A 19,527-nucleotide genomic window follows, 5' to 3' on the forward strand; every position below is an offset into this window, starting at 1 on the left:
CCTTTTTTTGAGTTGAAGTCTTACCGTGTCGCCAGGCTAGAGTGCAGTGGCATGCTGATGGCTGTCCCAGCATTGACCTGCTGGGCTCCGGTGATCCTTCTGCGTCAGCCTTCCAAGTAACCAGAACTACAGGCACACACTACCATGCCTGGCTAATTTTTTTATTTATTGAAGAGATGAGGTCTTGCCAAGTTGCCCAGGCTGTTCTCGAACCCGTGGGCTCAGACAATCCCCTCACCTCGGCCTCTCAAAGTGCTGGGATTACAGGCTTGAGCCACCGTGCCCAGCCAAATTTGTTTCTAAATGATAAAAGAGAGATTTCAGGATGCTTTTTACAAATATCCTTTAGTAAATAACATTGATACTATGAGTAACTTTTAACTTCCAGTAAATAAAATGTTAAGATGGTGATACTCTTTTTTTTTTTTTGGAGTCTCACTCTGTCTTCCAGACTAGAGTGCAATGGCTGCTCCCGGCCACCGCAGCCTCGACCTGCTGGGCTCCGGCGATCCTTCCGCCTCAGCCTTCCAAGTAGCTGGAACTACAGGCATGCGCTACCACGCCCAACCAATTTTTTGATTTATTGTAGAGATGGGGTCTCGCCAAGTTGCCCAGGCGGGTCTCGAACCTGCGGGCTCAGGCAATCCACTCATCTCAGCCTCCTAAAGCACGGGATTACAGGCTGAGCCACTGAGCCCAGTGAATAATTACTTTCTTGAGCCAGTACCTCAAGCCTTTTGATCCTAACTTTTTTCTTCAATGTATGTGACCTTTTTTTTCCCAAAAAGATAGCTCCTACCCTAAATTGCTCTTCCAAAATTTTTATAAACTTCAAATCTTTGCTATTTTAAATGGCAGTGTATTCTATTAGTTCTTAGTTCTCTTTTGAATTATTTCACAAAAAAATGATTTTGGTGGTGAAAACTTAATCCTCGTTTGTGCTATGAAAACTTCACTTTGATATACTTGGATTTATTGATCAGAGATAAAGGAAGAGCCACCATATGATATTGAGAGGACAGTTTATTTATAGAAAAATAAAACTGTCTATCAAATAGATTACTGCCCTTAAACACATGTTGTACAGTTATTCAGTACTTCTCAGTAGACTCCAATTAACAAAAAATTCTGAAGAGGGTGATTTATTGAGTACTTTATATGCTGCTACCATGTCTTTGCTTGTTATGTTTTTCCTTATTCTGGGGTAATTGGCCTGCTCAGTTACTGGGATTCTGTTTCATATATCAGGGATATAATACACAAAAATCAAAAGCAGCCTCAGCTTCCTCATCAATCTTTGTTATCCTTTTTTTGTGTGTTTGTGTCATTCTTATTTCCTTTACTGAATTTAAAAGGAAGCAGTTCTTAAGGTGGAAAGAAGCTTGAGTTTAAGATCTGTGTAGCAAATGCTTATGGAAAGAATAATGATCATGTATGTATATAGTGTTTTGTTTCTTGAAAAGTATGTTAAAATGTTAGTTTTTAAATCTCATCAGCAAATGTCAACCTGACATTTATAAAGACTGTCTTTCTTGATTGTTAAAGTAAACATAAGTTTAAGATTTGTTTTGAATGTATTAGCATTGATCTTTTGCTTTTAGACAGTTATACTCTAGCCCTTTGGGCAAATTTTGGTATGTTCCTCTGATAGAGAAAGGAAGGGAGATTGTTTCTTAGAAAACATCATAAATGGATTAATAACACTGATTGAAACATATTAATTTATATAGGAGAGAAATTTACAGAATTTCAGAGTTTACTTTTGGAAGCATTGGGAGTAGAGTGCAGGATCTTGAGCCCAAGAAAAGGGTCTGGAATTAAGACAAGAAAATACAAAACTTGAAACTCTTTGGTAAATGATATAAGGCCTGTTTCACAGTGTGGTTGTATACTGTTTTAATTGCACAAGTGGTAGCTAAGTTCACCCTCCTTTTTTGTGAAATAAGGCAAAAGAAAGTTAAGAACTAAAAATTAAAAAGCATTGTCAGATAAAAGAGAAGGTTGTCAAAAGTTTATAAGAATTTTGGAGAAGAATTTTGGAGTCCAGAAAATGTGCCTTCCTGGTAGTGGTCACAGACTTAAGGAGAGAGGGAGAGAGGTCTAGAATTAAAAGCTTTGATTGAGGTGGTGCAAGTGTGGACAGACGTTCATAGTTCTTGTCCTATTATCTTCTTAAACCACAACAGTCATCAGCACAGAGGACTTCTGTGACTTAATGTGTAGGCGTGGGGTTTTGCCAGGCACCGAACAGCAGACTCCAGCTGGGTGTCCTCTAACTCAGTTCTGATGCTGTCTTCCTGGAGATAACCTCATATTCCACAAATAGAGGCCCAGTCTCCAAAAACCACTTTTTCCACTCCACCCTTTCCAAGTCCGGGCTTCTGAAACTTCTCACCAACTACCTCCAAGTTGAGGGTTCCAGGACCTCCTCTTTGGGTTTGGTTAACTTGCTAGAACAGCTCACACAACTCAGGGAAACACTTTTACCACATTATGGCAAAGGATATTTTAAAGGATACAAACTAACAGCCAAATGAGGAGACACACAGGGTGAGATCTGGAAGGGTCACAAGCACAGAGCTTCTGTGCCCGTGGACCTGGGGTACGCTGCCCTCCCACCACATGGATGAGTTCTTGTTCACCCTTCAGTTAGCCTCCAGGTGGTCAGCTCTCCAGAAATCCCTCGATCTTTTCCTCTTGAATCTTTTATGGAGACTTCACAGGATAGACTTGATTGAATTGTGGACAGCTATATCAGGACGGGATTGGACAAGGGCCTGTCTGTCTAGACTCTCCTTGGCCTCTCTGTGCCGCGTTTCTTCCTCCAGGGTATGGGTAGGACCCTCTCTGGAATGGGAATTTTATGTCGCGTAGTCAGATTAAAGTCCTCCCTTAGGTAGGTGAAAGGAGGACAGGAGATGGCCAAAGAGGGAGATTCTGTCTCCTGAGGCCTCAATTGCCCCAACTTCATGACAAAAGACTATAACAAGGGTTGTGCGAGTTACAAGCCAGAAACTGTGGACAGAAACAAATATATATGTACAAGGGGGGACCCCAAAAAACCCAGAATTATTTTTTTGGCTGGCAAGCCCCTTGTAGTACAGGCTTCCCCTGCTAGGTAAATGTTCTACGAACCCATTGACATCAGCATACGAGCAAGTGTTATGAGAGACCACATTTGGCTTCAGTGAATTTTTTTGGAGATTCTTTCAGTGTGTTTGCCCATTTTGTGATGGGCAATTTACAAGAGCACCTGCCCATACCACACTGAGTGTTAGCAGTTTTTGACTAAAATCAGCATGACCTTTGTACCTCACCCTTCCTATTCACCTGATCTTACCGAGTGATTTTTTTTTTTTTTTTTTTTAAACCGGGATGAAAATCCTCAAAAGAAAGGTGTTGCTGATGTGGAAGAGGTGAAACAAACAAACAAATGACAGAAACACTGAAAGACATCAAAATTGGCAAGTTTAAAAACTGTTTTGAGTAGTGGAAAAAACATCTTGTTAGATGTATTATGTCAAACAGAGAGTACTTGGAAGGTGGCTGAAGTTTAAACATGTAAGAATAAATACACAATTTTTAAAATAAATTCTATTTTGGGGGGGCTCCCCTCTCATATAATCCCACAAGTGGAAATTTAAGAATAGAACATAATATTTTATTAATAATATATTAGACCAGACTCGGTGGCTCATGCCTGTAAGCCCAGCACTTTGGGAGGCTGAGGCAAGAGAATCGCTTGAGCCCAGGAGTTTGAGATCTGACTTGGGCAATATAGCGAGACCATGTCTCTACAAAAAATATAAAAATTAGTCTAGCATAGTTGCACGTGTCTGTAGTTCTGGCTACTTGGGAGACTGAGATGGGAAGATCAGAGAGAAGCAGGTGTGTCCAGCAGAATGTGGCTCTGGCTTCAATGACATCCCTGGAGGAAGTAGGATATGACACGGTGCAGCTGATGGGGAAGACGAGGCCCCTTGGCACAGCTCTTGGGCTGATTTTGAAGGTAGTAAAATCAGATTGATGGAGAGTAGGTAGGGGGTGTTTGTCACGTTGGGGCGGTTTGAAGGAGTGGTGGATTGGAAACCAAGAGATGAAGAGAGATCAGTGGATGGTAGATGACTGCAGTAGATGGGTGCAAAAACCTTGAACACCAGAGTAAAGGTTAATCATGTTGGTGTTATTTTTATTAAAAATGACCTATTTTTGAGAGTCTGTGCAGTTTCTTCCAACATTTCATATAAACTTAAATGACCTCACCAAAAGCCATTTTGGGAAGGAGGAAAACATCTCAATACCTTTTTCTCCCTTTGTCAGAGCGTGACAGAAGGTTATAAAAACAAAAAACCTTCCTAGGAGGGTTCAGTGATTTTGTGAATTTTGGTCACTAAATTACAGGTTGAAGTAACTGTTTTTGAATGCTTTTAATGTTCCAAAGTTTTCATGCTTAATTATGGTGCCAGGAACTGTGTCTCTACACCTCAGATAGTTCTTACCATACTGTTTGGAAGTAGAATGGCAGCAGACTTACTTTTTCAGGGTGTCCAAGCAAAAGACTGATTTTTATAACTTTTTTTGTCTGACTATGTCCAATATCAGTTAGGGTAGATTTGCTTCTTGTAGCATAAATTGAGCAATGGCTCAGGCAGGAGGGAGACAAGAGCATGAAATGTTAGATTGTTTGGAGCCTCGGCAGCCCCAGCTCCTGCAAACAAGTGTTGCAGCTTTGCGGTATGTCAAGGACAAAAGAGGAGGACTGAGCAGAAGGGACTAATGTGAGTGGCACATGCCTCATCAGCCACAAGTAACACCAGGAAACTGACACCACCCTTGCAGAGTCTTCTTAAAGTTATCACTTTGGACTTTTAGGAGTGATACGCAGCTATAGTTGGCAAATAATTTTGACGTGCTACTTGTCGGCAGGTGCAGGATTTAGAAAAGACTACACAGTCTTACTCTATTTGCTGCTTGTTCGGTACTTTTTGCATTTTTTATATAAACCCAAAACTGTTCCTTATTTTTAAAAAGCTTCTTTGAGGCGTAACTGACGTACAGCACATTGCGTATATTTAAAGTCTGCAGTTTGGTGGGTTTTGACTTATCTGGCCCAGTTGGGAAGGTGTCACCACAAGCCAGCGGTGAGCCTCCTCATCGTCACCAAAAGTTTCCTCATGCTTCTCTGTGTTCCCTCCCACCCAGTCCTCCCTGCCCCTTCCCCGAACCACCGGCCTGCTCCTCTCACTCAAGTTAATTTGCATTTCTTGGACTTTTCTGTTAGTGGCCTCGTCAGCTGATACCCTTCTTGGAGCGCTTCTCACACTTAGCACGCGCATTGTGAGACTCATTCACACTGTAGACTTTTGCTGCCTGTTCCTCGTGTGGAGCCATTGTGATTTGTTTATTCATTCACCTGTTCTGAGCGTCTGTGTTGCTGCCGCTTTGGGGCTGTCTGCATGTGAAGCTGCTGTCAGCGCTGAGTACAAGTCTGTATGATGCACTTCCATCTTTCTTGGACGTTAGGTAGCAGTGAGGAGCTGTCTGAAAACGCCTCGCGTGGTGAGCTGGTGCAGCCCTAGGGCTTCCCCGTTTGTTTCTGTCTCTCGGAAATCGCTGGCTTCCTCAGTCTGCCTCATGTTCTGCAACCTGTCATTTCATCTATTTTGTCTATTTCTTGGTGATGTTATGTTAGGACATAAATCTGATGCCCCCACTAGAAGGCCAGCTGCTGCTTTTTAATCGGAGAAAAGTGCTTTTTCAATTTTAGAAGTGCCAAAAATACGTATATGCCATAAAAACTTCATTTAATAAATATGAACCTTCTTAACCAAGGTTATTGTGTTTCTAAGGAGTAAACATTGAATTTCTAGATTTATGTGAAACAAACTTAGCACCATCCTGGATGTTCTTGGAGTTTGTGGAAACATAAATCAAAAACACATTTTGTGTTTCCGAAATTATGCTGTTGTTTTGTACCTAATGCCCAGAATGACAGTCCTCAAGTTCTGGCCGTTCCACCGTCCTCAAAATACCATTTGGTATCAGTGGACTCTGCTTACCAAGACTGGAAAGAAGATGTGTGTTTGTGATGTGTTGTGTATACACATGTGTGGATAACCTCATAAATGAGAGGACTTGTTTTAAATAGGTTGTATAGTCGCATAGATACAAAAAGATATCTAATGAAATTTTACTTTTGCTCAGTTCTGTAGACACTTAGTTCCCTTTCTTGGTGCATTTAGTATATCTTTTTATTTCCCGTATGGTCGGGGTCTCCCTCCCTGTGGAAAGACAGCCTGTCCCAAGGTAGTGAGAACAGACTCACCCAGAAGTGGCCTTTCATCTCCGAATCCCCTACACCAGCTACCTCGGCCACTCTCCCTTTACCAAATCATCTCGGGGCCAGAGGGGCTGGACAGCCAGGGACAGCTGTGCCCCAGAGCCTTTGAAATTGTTTGAACCAGCCAATCTTAAACCCCCATGCTCTGCCTTGACTTATCTCTTTTCTGTGGAAACTTCAGTCAAGACTCTTGCCAAACTTTCCCCTGTTCCTTCATCCTCTGTACCGATCAACCCGGGCACCGTCCTGTATGGCCCTGTGCTGCCTTCTAAGTGTTCAGTGGGGTTGTATGCCCTCCTTTTGGGAAGTAGCAGACTGTCTTTTCAGTGGCAGTCCTGTCTTGATCTGTTGGCCTTGACTGACCTGAATACCTGAATAGGAAGAAAATCTGCATTTCAAAACATGGAGCAGCAACTAATGTTTGCTTTTTTTTTTTTTACTCATACACAGGCATGTAACAATGTGTTATTTTATTGATTGATTGATTGATTGATTGATTTGGAGTCTCACCCTGTCACCCAGACTGCAGTGCAGTGGCCGCTCCCAGCCACCGCAGCCTCGACCTGCTGGGCTCCAGCAATCCTTCCGCCTCAGCCTTCCGAGTAGCTGGAACTACAGACCTGCGCTACCACGCCCGGCTAATTTTTTCGATTTATTGTAGAGATGAGGTCTCGCCATGTTGCCCGGGCGGGTCGCGAACCCGCGGGCTCAGGCAATCCACTCACCTCAGCCTCCCAAGGTGAGGGATTACAGGCTGAGCCACCGAGCCCAGCTCTTTATTTATTTTTTATCCCCGGTCTTTTTACATAGGTAGTAGCATTCTGTACAATGGATATTCATCTTGGATTTTTTCCTTAACTGTATTAGATGTTGTACTTTAAAAAAAAAATCACTGTGGATGACTTGCCACATGATAGGAACATATGTGCACATCCATGTGTTGAACTCTGTCCATCTCACGGATCCACTGATTTTACCTAATGAACGTGTTACTTTTTCCCTCTTCTCATTTGCTGATGCACATCTTCTTGTTTAGGAACAAATGGTTTTATTTTATGGCTAAAAATAAATTAATCAGAAATGCATAGTAAGTAAAGGCAAACCATCCTTTTTGAATATATCTGTATGTTTGTGTATGTGATTTCTGTGGTCTGCCTGTGCATCGACAAAGAGTTTTGCCTGTCCTGACAGCTGCTGCTTCTGTTTCTTTTTTTTTTTTTTGAGTTGGGGTCTCGCTCTGTCGCCCAGACTGGAGTGCAGTGGCCGCTCCTGGCCACCGCAGCCTCGACCTGCTGTGCTCCAGCAATCCTTCCGCCTCAGCCTTCCGAGTAGCCGGAATTACAGGCATGTGCTACCACGCCCGGCTGATTTTTTTTTTTATTTATTGTAGAGATGAGGTCTCGCTGCCCAGGCGGGTCTCGAACCCGCGGGCTCAGGCCATCCACTCACCTCAGCCTCCCCAAGGCGCGGGATTACAGGCTGAGCCACCGAGCCCGGCTTGCTTCTGTTTCTATCCACTTAGAATGTTAAATGACTTAAACACTATTTGGAGGCTGTTTCAGCTTAATGTTTCTTAGCTTTTCCATGATCGATGCTGTAGGCTTAAAATGTCATGTATTTTGGAGGGTGTGCCTTACTCTCCATCTTGTCTCATCCTGGATCTGGAACACACTGTGCCGTTGGACTCCTGTAAGTCCTGCTGGTTCTTTCCCTTTGAGCTGATTCCTCAGCTATCTCAGGCCTGGTCCCTTTGAGAACTGAACTTGAAGGAGACCGTCAAGAGAGAAACCAGCAGAGCCTCATTCCCCCATTTTGCCACCTTTATGTCTTTTATCTGACCTTTCCGTCCTTCTCTTTTGAATAGGGCTGGAACAAAACGTACATTGGGAGTCAGAGGAACATTGCAAGTGTATCTTACGTATTGCACAGTTTTCCCAGACTCACTCTTTGCAAGAGTCGTAACATATGGTAAAGACTGTACATACCAGTAGTCGGCTGTGTTCTTGTTGTGGATTTTCCCTATATTACAAATAATTATATGATTTTAGAGAGATTGAGGCCACCCGAGGTTGAGCCAGACAGATGTGCATTTTCTAACTGCTGCTTTTGTATACATACTGACACTCTAATTCCATGTGCTTTGGGGTTTAAGGTGTGAATATGGTTTTAGAGCCAGTTTTTTGGTATCTTACCTATTCTTTGTCCTGAGGAACTCCTTTATCATATAATAGTCGCTTTTTAGGCTAATCTTATATCTATGATAGCTTCAGACTAAAAATATGAACCTTTTAGCTAATACTAGATGTTTGAACTTAGTTCTATTAGCCATGGAATGCAGGGGTCATTAAGCTTTTTCAATAAAGGGCCACATAGTATTTTCGACTTGCTAGGCCATACAGTCTGTCACAGCACTGAATTCTGTCATTGTACCTTAAAGCTGCCATAGACAATGTGGACATGAACTAGCATGGCTGAGTTCGAGTTAAAACTTTATTTATGGGCATGGACATTTAAATTCCATGTACTTTTCATGTATTACAAAAGCATTCTTCAACCATTTAAGAATGTAAAAGTCATTCTTAGGTTGCCAGCCATACAAAAACAAGGTACTGTGGTTGTTGTGGTTTCCAGATCTCTGATTTGTTAATATGTTTACTAGAGGGGCTAGCTAAACAATTTTGGGTTTTTTGGTTTTTGTTTTTGAGAGGGTAGGCTAGTTGATGTTTCTAAAGTAGAAATTGACTTTTCCCCCCTTGCTCTAAGCAGGAACACTTAGAAGATAATATTCATATTTGCTACCATGGGTTATTAAAATTCTTCTTTAAAGAAGAGCAGTTAGAATATTAGGTATCAAGGTTGAAGTTTCAGATAAAATTTAACACGTTGATTAGTAGACTGTCAGATCCCTTTTACTTTAAGAAATAACTATTTCCCATTAAAAGACATATCCTTCAATTTTGAGAGTTTCATTTTTTGTGTTGGTATGTCCTGTTAGAAACATTTCAGACCTCCAAATTTCAGCTCACACAGTCGGCCGTAAGTGTCCATAACAAGTCTTGATCATTTCCTATATACTTTTTCATTCTCTTATTCTGGTGTTGAGATGTTCATGCTCAAGGTACTGAATTACGGTTTTGTATGCTTTGTAGAAGACATGATACAGTGACTTGTTTTTTGTTTGTTTGTATGCACGATAGTGTATTTAGTATAGAATTATTTTACCTTCAACCTAAGGAATGTGACTTCTGACTACAGATAGGCTTAACAGAGATGTATAATTTGTGTGTAGTGGTCCCCAGAGCATGGTAAAGTCATAAAAAGCTGTGATAACTATGAGATATATTGGGTACTCATCCATGCTCTGGTCCAATATCACTTTACACCTTTTTTTTTTTTTTGAACCCAAGTAAATTGCATTTTATTGTGGCTGGAACAGAGGCAGAACAAAGTGCAATAGGAAATCGCTACAGCTGCAAACTACTTCCAAGGGTTTCCGGTAACATTTAATAGCTTCAGAGGAAGGAAATGAAGGGCTAGTCACATTACAATGGCAGGAATTCCCTTTAAAAAAAAAGAAAAAGAAAAAGAAATTTACCTGTCTGTAGTCTTTCTCACAAGATAGGCACATGTTTTGAGGAGGAATCCGTAGCTTTTTCTTGTTTCTCATGCTCAGTTTTATCTTACAATTGGTGAAGTGTATTATCCTTAAAGTATGGAAGTTAGATTTTACTGTGCCTTTTCTCACATGTTGGTGCTGACTTTCTTTTCCTCCTAAAATCAGTGAACTTTGAGTCTTGAAGGTAAGTTCTGTCAAGAGGTATTCATGTTTCTGTGTTTCTGAATGTCATTTGCTAAAATGATTTACATCTAAGTGCCTACATGAGATTAGTCATTCTAAGTCATCATAATATTAATCTTCTCACCTGGCCGGGGTCTCCTTTACTCCTAGCCCTGCCACATCTGACCCTTATAGGAACACGGAAGGCACTTCTCTACAAATTGAGTTTGGCTGTTGATCTGTGTTGATCTTATGTCTTAATACTGTCAGTTTTCAGTAAGCAGCTGCTAGCAAGATCGACTTAATTGCATAAGAGAACCGGGAGACTTTAGGGCACAAGCTCTTGCTCACTCGCTCCCTGTGTGACTTCAGACTAGTCATTTGATTGTTATTGGTGTTTGCCTTGGAACTCAGAAAGTTTGAACTAAATGGGTTTGGAGCTGCTTTCCAGCCTTGACAGTCTATGAATAGAATTCCATTTTTGGCCCCACACCGAATCCTGCCGGCACCAGTGTTGCAGTGACAAACAATAGCTGTTCAGATGACCACAGCTGCCAAAAGAACTCCCCACAGACTGTGGTTAAATGCCGTCTTAGCACAGCACCTGAGTAAGGACAGCCCTGGGCCTGCCGAGATCTCTGAGCTCACAGTCTAAAGCTCTGAGGAGCTGACACTGACTAATGACTGTAGGAAGAGTTGCACATTGTCCACGGCCTGTACAGCAGTCTGTTCGTAGAATGGGGGGTGGGATGCAGTGCCCTGCCCGTCTACTGGTCGACTCTGCCTTTTCAGGGTGGGTTCTGGTCTTGCCTGTGTGTCGCGGAGATCCAGTCCTGTCTCAGGTCCTTATAGGCCAGGAACCATCGATTGTGTCCTCCATAGAAGCAGGCATGGCAGTGAGGTTGTGGCTGCTGTTTAATACTTATTTTCCAGTTGATGGATAAGAGTTTAAAAATTAACCACACTGGAATGATGTCTCCTTTGACCGGTTGGATGAGGAGTCTAGAAGTGTTTCTGTCCTTCCTCCTCTGCTTATGGTACCCCTGCCTGCACTGTAGCTGTGGTCTCTGTCAGTTGCAGGAAGTAGCCTTGTTCCGAGGCCATTTTCATTTTATTAAAGCTGGTTGGGTACAGATCCCCAGATAGAATGTCCTGTGGAAGAAGTAGGGACACAGGGACAGTCATGGGCTACCTGGAGTTCTACGGTTGTTGTTTGCTGTCTCTGTCTCAGTACCGTGCTCTATTTGAACACTTCATTTAAGAAAGTCAAAATAATTACTAGTTGTATTACCTTTTTTATCTTCCATAGATGTGGAGAGTTCTTGTAATTCTTTGATAGCTTAACTCAGAACAGGCTCTATTTCAGTAGTACACCATGGAAATTTAAAAAAAAATTATTCAGGAGCTCAAGGTTTGAAGTACCTCTGCCATAAAGTTCTAAAGCACTTGTATTTAAACTCTGGCCTCTCATATCCTCTGTATTTTATATGTTATGTTAATTTTTCTGGGTAGTAGGCATTTTACATTTATTCGTTTTTCATTCTTAACTTCTGTGTCAGGAACAAGAGATATGGCTGAAATAGAAAGGACAGTCTTAGCAAATGTAGGGTGAGCACAGGCACATTTTTCTGACTAAGGAGGCTATTTCATTGGGTACATTTAAAAAAAAACACACACCAAAACGCCTTTTTTTTTTTTTTTGAGACAGGGTTTCCTTCTGTTTTCCAGGCCAGAGTGCAGTGGCACAGTCCCAGCTCACTGCAGCCTCAAACTCCTGGGCTCAAGTGATCCCCCACTTCAGCCTCCTGAGTAGCTGAGGCTACAGGTGCACACCACCACACCCAGCTAATTTTTTGATTTTTTAAAAATAGAGACAGGGTCTCACTATATTGCCCAGGCTGGTCTTGAACTCTGGAGCTCAAGCGACCCTCTCATCTTGTCCTTCCAAAGTGTTGGGGTTACAAGCATGAGCCCCAGTACCTGGCCTGAAAAAAAATTTTGATTAATATCATTTTACCCTGAGACCCATGTTGCTTTTTAAAGGAACAACAGCATAGAGACTGTTTTGGTTTACTAAAATCAAAGAGTCTTTTCTATCATGGTCCTTAATTGAAACAACTTTATAATTGGGACTTTGTACGTTATAGGCATTAAGGTAGTATTATAATTATTAATAGGGCTACTAAATAAATATTTAGATAATTCTGATTCTTTTATGGAGGAGGCAAAAGTATGAGAAGTAATAATGCATTCAAGGATATAACTGATGTACAATTTGTAGCATATTTTATATATTTATAACTTAAAACCCAACTTAGAGCTTAGTTGAGGTTCTCAACAGGAGATGGTCAGGAGATCCCACCCTAGCAATGAGGCACCCTGCTTTCCCTTCCTTTTGAGGGAAAGCATATACTTAACTTAGACTATTTGCCACTTTTCTACCCCAAATCAGCTTTGGACCTGAGGCATTTTTCAGTTCGTTGCTTTTTATAATTTTCTTGTGTGATAGCCATAAATCCCTACATTTCAAATGAAAACAACAGTAAAATACAGAAAGTAATAGAAGTGATTATCTCTGGCTTATGGAATTGTTTGCCAATCTTACCTAATTTGTATCTCTTTAAAAATATTTTTTCAGACCTGCCTCAGTGGCTCAGCCCATAATCCCAGCACTTTGGGAGGCCAAGGTGAGTGGATTGCCTGAGCCCATGGGTTCGAGACCATCTGGGCAACTCGGCGAGACCTTGTCTCTACAATAAATTTTTTAAAAATTAGCCGGGTGTGGTAGCATGCACCTGTAGTTCCGGCTACTTGGAAGGTTGAGGCAGAAGGATCGCCAGAGTCCAGCAGGTCTACGCTGAGGTGGCCGTGAGTGTGCCCCTGCACTCCAGCCTAGGTGACAGAGTGGGACTCCAACTCAAAAAATATATATGTATATTTTTTTTTCCAGTACTTTTTGGGTCCAAATAAAAAGGTGTATTAGTGCATATATCCAGATTCATCAGATTGTATCCATTAAATATTTGTAGTTTTTTATATATCAATTTTACCTCTATAATGCTGTTAAATTTCTTTTTTTAAAGGTGTATTAATTTCCCTAAGGTGACTTGACCAAAAATGCAAACAACAGAAATGTATTCTTTCACGGTTTTGAAGTCCAGAAGTCTGACACCACAGGGTCACTAGGGCCAGTCTGAAATTGTGGGAGGAGAAGCCTCCGCTCCTTCCAGACTCCAGACGTCCTTGGCTTGTGATTGTGATCACTCCGGTCTCTGCCTCTGTCTCCACACGGCCTCTTCCTGCACCTCTGTGTCTCGAATCTCCTCTGCCTTTCTCTTAAAATGACTTTTGCCTTTGAATTTAGGGCCCACAGTAAATCCAGGGCTTTTTTTTCTCCCAGAGTTGAGGTCCACGTAGCTCAGGCGGGCCTCAAACCTCTAAGTTCCAATAATCCTTTTGCCTCCACCTCCCAAAGTGCTGGGATTACAGGTGTGAGCCACCACACCCAGTTTAATCCAGGGCTCTTGAGTTCAGGTAATCCTTTCGCCTCCACCTCCCAAAGTGCTGGGATTACAGGTGTGAACCACCATACCCAGTTTAATCCAGGGCTCTTGAGGTCCTCAATTTAATCTCCTCTTCAGAGACCCATTCTATGAAATAAGGTCATATTCACAACCTTAGGTTGGACATGCTTTTGGGCAGGAACCACCATTCAACTTGCCGCAAAAGGTATTTCCACAAACACAAAATATGCTGTTAAGTGGAAATGTACATAGCCATTTTGTTTCTTATTTCTTTTTATGTTGGAAAAACTACATTTCAGCCGGACTCGGTGGCTCAGCCTGTAATCCCGAGCCTTTGGGAGACTGAAGTGAGTGGATTGCCTGAGCCCTCGAGTTCAAGACCCACCTGGGCAACTTGGCGAGACCTCATCTCTACAATAAATTAAAAAAATTAGCCGGGCGTGGTAGCGTGTGCCTGTAGTTCCAGCTATTCGGAAGGCTGAGGCGGAAGGATCGCTGGAGCCCAGCCGGTCGAGGCTGCAGTGGCCGAGAGTGGCCACTGCACTCCAGTCTGGGTGACAGAGTGAGACTCCAACTCAAAAAAAAAAAAACCATTTCATTTAACTTGTGTTCTAACAGGTTTGATGATGTGGTCAGTAGTTGCAAGTTTGTCAAGAAGATTCTGAGAGAAGTTTTCGGCCTTAATAAGTAGCTAAAAGCAGTTGGAATTTTCAGGCAGTTTCTCCTGGCCACTTCTTGGAAGTATTCTGTGCAGTGTTAATTATGATTCTTAAGTGCTATGGATTTCTCATATATCCATAGTCCTGTTACATCTCTCTGTAGCTCAGAGAACATTTTCAAAGAAATAGACATATACATTGTTCCTGAATACATCCAGTAGTAATAATGACTCAAATAATGACTAAAAACAAAACTACTAAAATAAGGGGGTGAACTTTTTTTCAACTTCTGTAAGCATGTATACCAAGAAGATTAGTACAGGATGGCTTCCCAGATCATCTGGAAACCTTTATGAGATTGTACAGGCAGTATCGTTGTGAACGGAGATTGTGGTTTGGTAGCTCTGGCATGGAGTAGGTAGGAAGAAGGTAAGTTCAGCCATTCATATGTGATTCAGATGCATACCTCTGTTGGAAAGGGACTAGAAAAATAGAGAGAATTCTGAATACTTTGGGAAGAACTTAACTTTGGTTTCCACTCTACTGCTCACTTTGACCGTCAGAATTTATTTAACATTCCTACCTCATTTTCTCATTTTTTAAAATTTCATTTATTCTAATTTTTATGGATTTAGACATTACAAGTACAGATTTTGCATTTAAAGTCTTTAATTGAGTTTTTTGTTTGTTTGCTTGAGTTCGAGGTCTCACTCTGTCGCTTAGACTGGAATGCAGTGGCATGATCACGATAATCATGGCTCGTGGCCTCCTGGATTTCCTGGGCTCAGGCAATCCTTCCACCTCGGCTTCCCAAGTAGCTGGAACTACACCACCATGCCCTGCTAACTTTTTGATATTTTTATTTGTAGAGACAAATTTTATTCTTTTATTTGCTTTGTTGCCCAGGCTGGTCTTGAACTCCTGGGCTCAAGCAGTCAACGTGCCTTGGCCTCCCCAAGTATGGGGATTACATACTTGAGCCACGGCTCCCAGCCTTAAGTTAATTTTTGTATCTGGTGAAGAGATGGGGTACAGTTTCTTCTTGTGGCCATTTCAATTTTCCCAGCACCACTTACTAAATAGGGTATCCTTTCCCCAGTGTGTGTTTTTGCTGACTTTGCTGAAGACCAGTTAGTTGTAGATATGTGACTTTGTTTCTGGGTCCTCTATTCTGTTTGTGTTCTGAGACTATGATGTCCATTAAACCCTTCTGTATGCCTTTGTGGATTCTTATCTTAGTTTAGCGCCCACTGATGAGTTAGAACATGTCATGTTTGGTTTTCTGTTCCTGTGTTAACTCACTTAGGATAATGGTCTTCAATTCCATCCAAGTTGCTGCAAAATAATTCCTTGTTTTTAAAGTACAGGATTTGGGCCAGAGGATTATAAAAGACCCTCTGGCTTTAGCAGACTTTGTTTTTACAGTAAAAAATATATATATATTTTAGCACACGTGATACATTTCATGAAAAATTGGTTTCAACTCAAAAACAATAGAAAGAGTTGTATAGGTGGAACCACTGTAATATTTCTAAGAAGTTTCCATTTTTAATATGCATGGCCATATATTTAAAGCTTTTTTTTTAAAAAAAAAATCATTTATTTGAGACTTTGCAGCCCATTGGTTTTCAACCAGTGCTTCTATATCCTTTTACTTTGAGCCTTTAAATATTGTGATATTTACATTACTTTAAGTACTGTACTTGCTAAAAATGAAAATCACCACAGTGAAAAGGTGTGTGAAGTCAGTGAAGAGCCTTTTTCCTCCCTTTAGCCACCTGTTGCCTTTCCCAGGAGTGACTCCAGGCAGTATTTCAGGGTTTAACTGTCAGAAACTCTAGGCACAAAAATGTGTGGACACATATTACATACATACACATATATGTATGTCTCACACCAATATCCTGCCTTGCTGGGTTTTGTAGTACTTTTTGTCTAAAAGTTGCCTAAGCAATGTAAGCTTGACAGTCTATGCATTGGCGTATTACAGGTATTTTACTGTAATTTTCCTAATGTTGCTGATTCTTGACACATACTGAATGTCCTGGGACCAATCTCTGCTAAGTTTGGACTGAAAAGTAGAAATCCAATTTCCAGATCATGGTGGTAACTGCTACTGAAGAAATTAACCTGTCTCCACAGAAGACCCCTAAAACTTAAACTAGATACTTCCTTTACCACCAGATATGCCATGGTTATAGTTTTTAAACTTAGCATAAAGTAGAATATATAAAAGTGTTTCAGATAAATCATTGGTGAAAAATTGTTGAAAATAACATAGGTAAAGTGCATGATTACAGTCAAGGGTTCATCAAAAATAGTGTTGTGATTGATGAAACATTGATAGAGCCCTGAGGATTCCTCAGAAGGAGCTGGGCTTGGTGGAGAGCAGACTCGAAGCGTGATGTGAGAAAGCTTTTGTTGGGTAATGAGTATACATGATAAAAATATATAATTATATGTATATGTATAGTTTTTTTATGTGCGTTAAGAACCTGGACTTCAGAATGAAACACATCAGATCTCAGCTGTGCCATTTGCCTTTGAGGACAAAAGTCTTGTCTTAGGGTTTTATATACATTTCTCATAGTAGCATATTTGAGGAAGATATGCTCAAAAGTAAGTTGAATGACAGTGCAGACTGAACAGGTGGGTGACGTTGCACTAGTAAACATTATGACAGCTTTGTTACTGTTTATGAACATACGTTTAATATATTCATTTTTAGTGCTTAACTAGAGATGATCAGAAGCAGAATAATATATAAAGCAGTAGAATATGTTTCTTTTCTGAACACAGACTCTTGATTATTAGATGTTCAGCCGAAGCTGTAGACTAAAAAGCATAAGCCAGGTTTCTCCCGTGCCAGCAGAACCCAGCGAGGGGAGATGTATCTCGAGGAGTGTGGCATAGCAGTGTCGGCACAGCCACACTCTTGGGAACTGAGGCTTTCTGTTGCTATTTAGGATTAAGATAGATTTAGATTTTGATAAAGGTTTGCTGTTAGATTGTACTTCAAATCTTAACCACAAAAAAAGATCTTGAATACTGTAGATGCTAAAGTTTTAAATTTTGAAATGTGTCGTTTGAAATTGGAGATGCTGTAAAGGAGCAGAGGTAGTTACTATTTAAATGTAAATGATTTAAATTAAATTAAAACTTTAGTTCTTCAGTGACCCTAGCCCCGTTTTAAGTGCTTAGTGGCCACATGCGGCCGGGAGCTACCGTGCTGGACAATGTAAATCACGGAATATCCAAATCATCACAGAACTGTGTTGTACAGGGCTTTTCTAGAACGCGTATGCTGTGGCTCATGTGTGATTGCAAGATCAGCACAAGGGGGAAAGCCAAAGTAGTTGTAGGGGGAAGAGGGAAATAGAGTAAAGGGAAGTGTAACTTAAATTAGGCAGGCTGGCCTTTTCGGCCCTTAATCCTTCCCTCTCCTCTACTTATTCTCAAGTAGAATGATTGGAAAGTAATTCAAAGTGAATTTCCTGCCAAGCAAGTTGCACACACGGCCACATGGGTGTTCCCTGGAGAGCCAGGGCCTTTGCTCACAATCTGGGGCCTTCAATGTCTTATCCTACTGTGGACCCCGGGGACTTTCTCTCTTACTTCAGTTGGATCTTATGCTATTCAGAAATCCTACTGAGTTTCTTCTCTAGGTGCCATTTATATTCACCCACAGTGCGGGTGTTCACACAGTTTTTTACAGAACGCTGCTTTCTTCAGTACCTCCCTGGCTTCTGTCACTTTTAATGTGGACTTTGACTTCGATGGTCTGGATTTGCTGAACCCCCCAACTCCAGTCCCTTGTTGAGTGACCTTGAGTGAACAATTTAATCTCTCTGAACCCATAAACACAGAGACACTACCATATATGGGGCATATGTGGACTAAATAAGATAATGTATTAAAACACAATATCTTGGCATTTAGCCAAGAACCTCCCTCTTTAGGAGGTTATGTGTTTCATAGTTAGCGTTTGCTTTATATAGCAAACCATGCCAAATGTAGTGGCTTAAAACAACAGTCATAATTTAGTGTAGGATTCTAATGGGCAGTTGTTGTTCTGGTCTCATCCAGGCTTGGCTGGTGACTAGGCCAGGCCGTCTGGTCCTTGAGGCCTCACTTGCGTGTTGGGTGGGTGGGTGGGTGGTTGGTTATCTACAGGAGCAGCAAGAACAACTAGGCCACGTGTGTCTCGTCATCCAACCAAGTTCATGCTTAACTCGACCATGGAGCCCTCAGCTCGCCTTTCTTTGCTCACTCTGGTTTTGTGTTTGCCCTTTATCTAGTCTGTCTCACTGTTGCTCACATGCAGTCTTTGCTAACTCGAGCCTTCATCCTTGTTTCTTGAAAACAAGACTATGCCTTAATCGTCTCTACTTTCTGAGTGGACGGCACAAACTAGTTATTGCATATATCTCTAACGCCACTTCTGTGGACTCTCAGGCTATTTTATTCACCTGCCAGTCCTTTGTCATTCAGTCAGTTAATGTGCTGTCTATTTTGTGGAGTCTGTTTTATCTCTTGAATTTCGAGAAATTTGAGATGGTTTTTGATATTGATTTATAAGAAATGTCAAAGAGTAAAATTTTATATTGAAGCATTATCGCTAACCTAACATTCTCTGTTCTAAATGAGTTCGTCTCTCAGCATCTGAAGTGTTACTGAAAGACTATAAGTAGATTTTTAATAATGTTCATCAAGTGCAGCAATCTTTGGTTCATTAGTTGTATGTAATTTATGGGATACATATGTAACTGCTAATTGTGAGAAGATAATGTGTCCCTTTATACTAGTGTTAGTATATAAAATGCAGTGTTTTTCTGTACCAAGGAAAGAAAAATTTCTAGTTTTTTTATCCTTTCCAGTTATGAAATTCTGTGCTGTTTCTATTAAGTATATAACTTTCTGAGATTTAGCAAAAGATATGGTGTAGTATTTTTCTACTTTATTAGGACATTTTGTTTTCTTTTCAATACTTACTTTGTATGAAAATTCCACAAGAAGCACTAATATTACCACCCCCCTAGACACACTTGTCCAGCCTTTCCCTGATGATGTATTAGGGAAGAGCACTGTGACTCCTTTGAAAGGATTCCTTTTGGTGGGAGTGCTGTGAATCTAGAAAGAAAGGGTTTTGTTGCTGTTTTGTCAGTCTGCAATATCTTATGTGATCTCCACAGAAAAGTTGCAGAGTTTCTTACAGGGCCTTGATTT

General features: G+C 41.1%; 1 protein-coding gene across 1 annotated transcript in view; it reads left to right on the top strand.

The window, feature by feature from the left end:
* Positions 1 to 19,527, top strand: part of FAT1 (FAT atypical cadherin 1) — a 118,311-nt gene that overhangs the window by 47,812 nt on the left and 50,972 nt on the right. The window lies entirely within an intron of this gene.

This window comes from Carlito syrichta, unplaced genomic scaffold (genome assembly GCF_000164805.1).
Source record: "Carlito syrichta isolate Samal-C Ts95f unplaced genomic scaffold, Tarsius_syrichta-2.0.1 Scaffold143646, whole genome shotgun sequence".
Taxonomy (NCBI): Eukaryota; Metazoa; Chordata; class Mammalia; order Primates; family Tarsiidae; genus Carlito; species Carlito syrichta.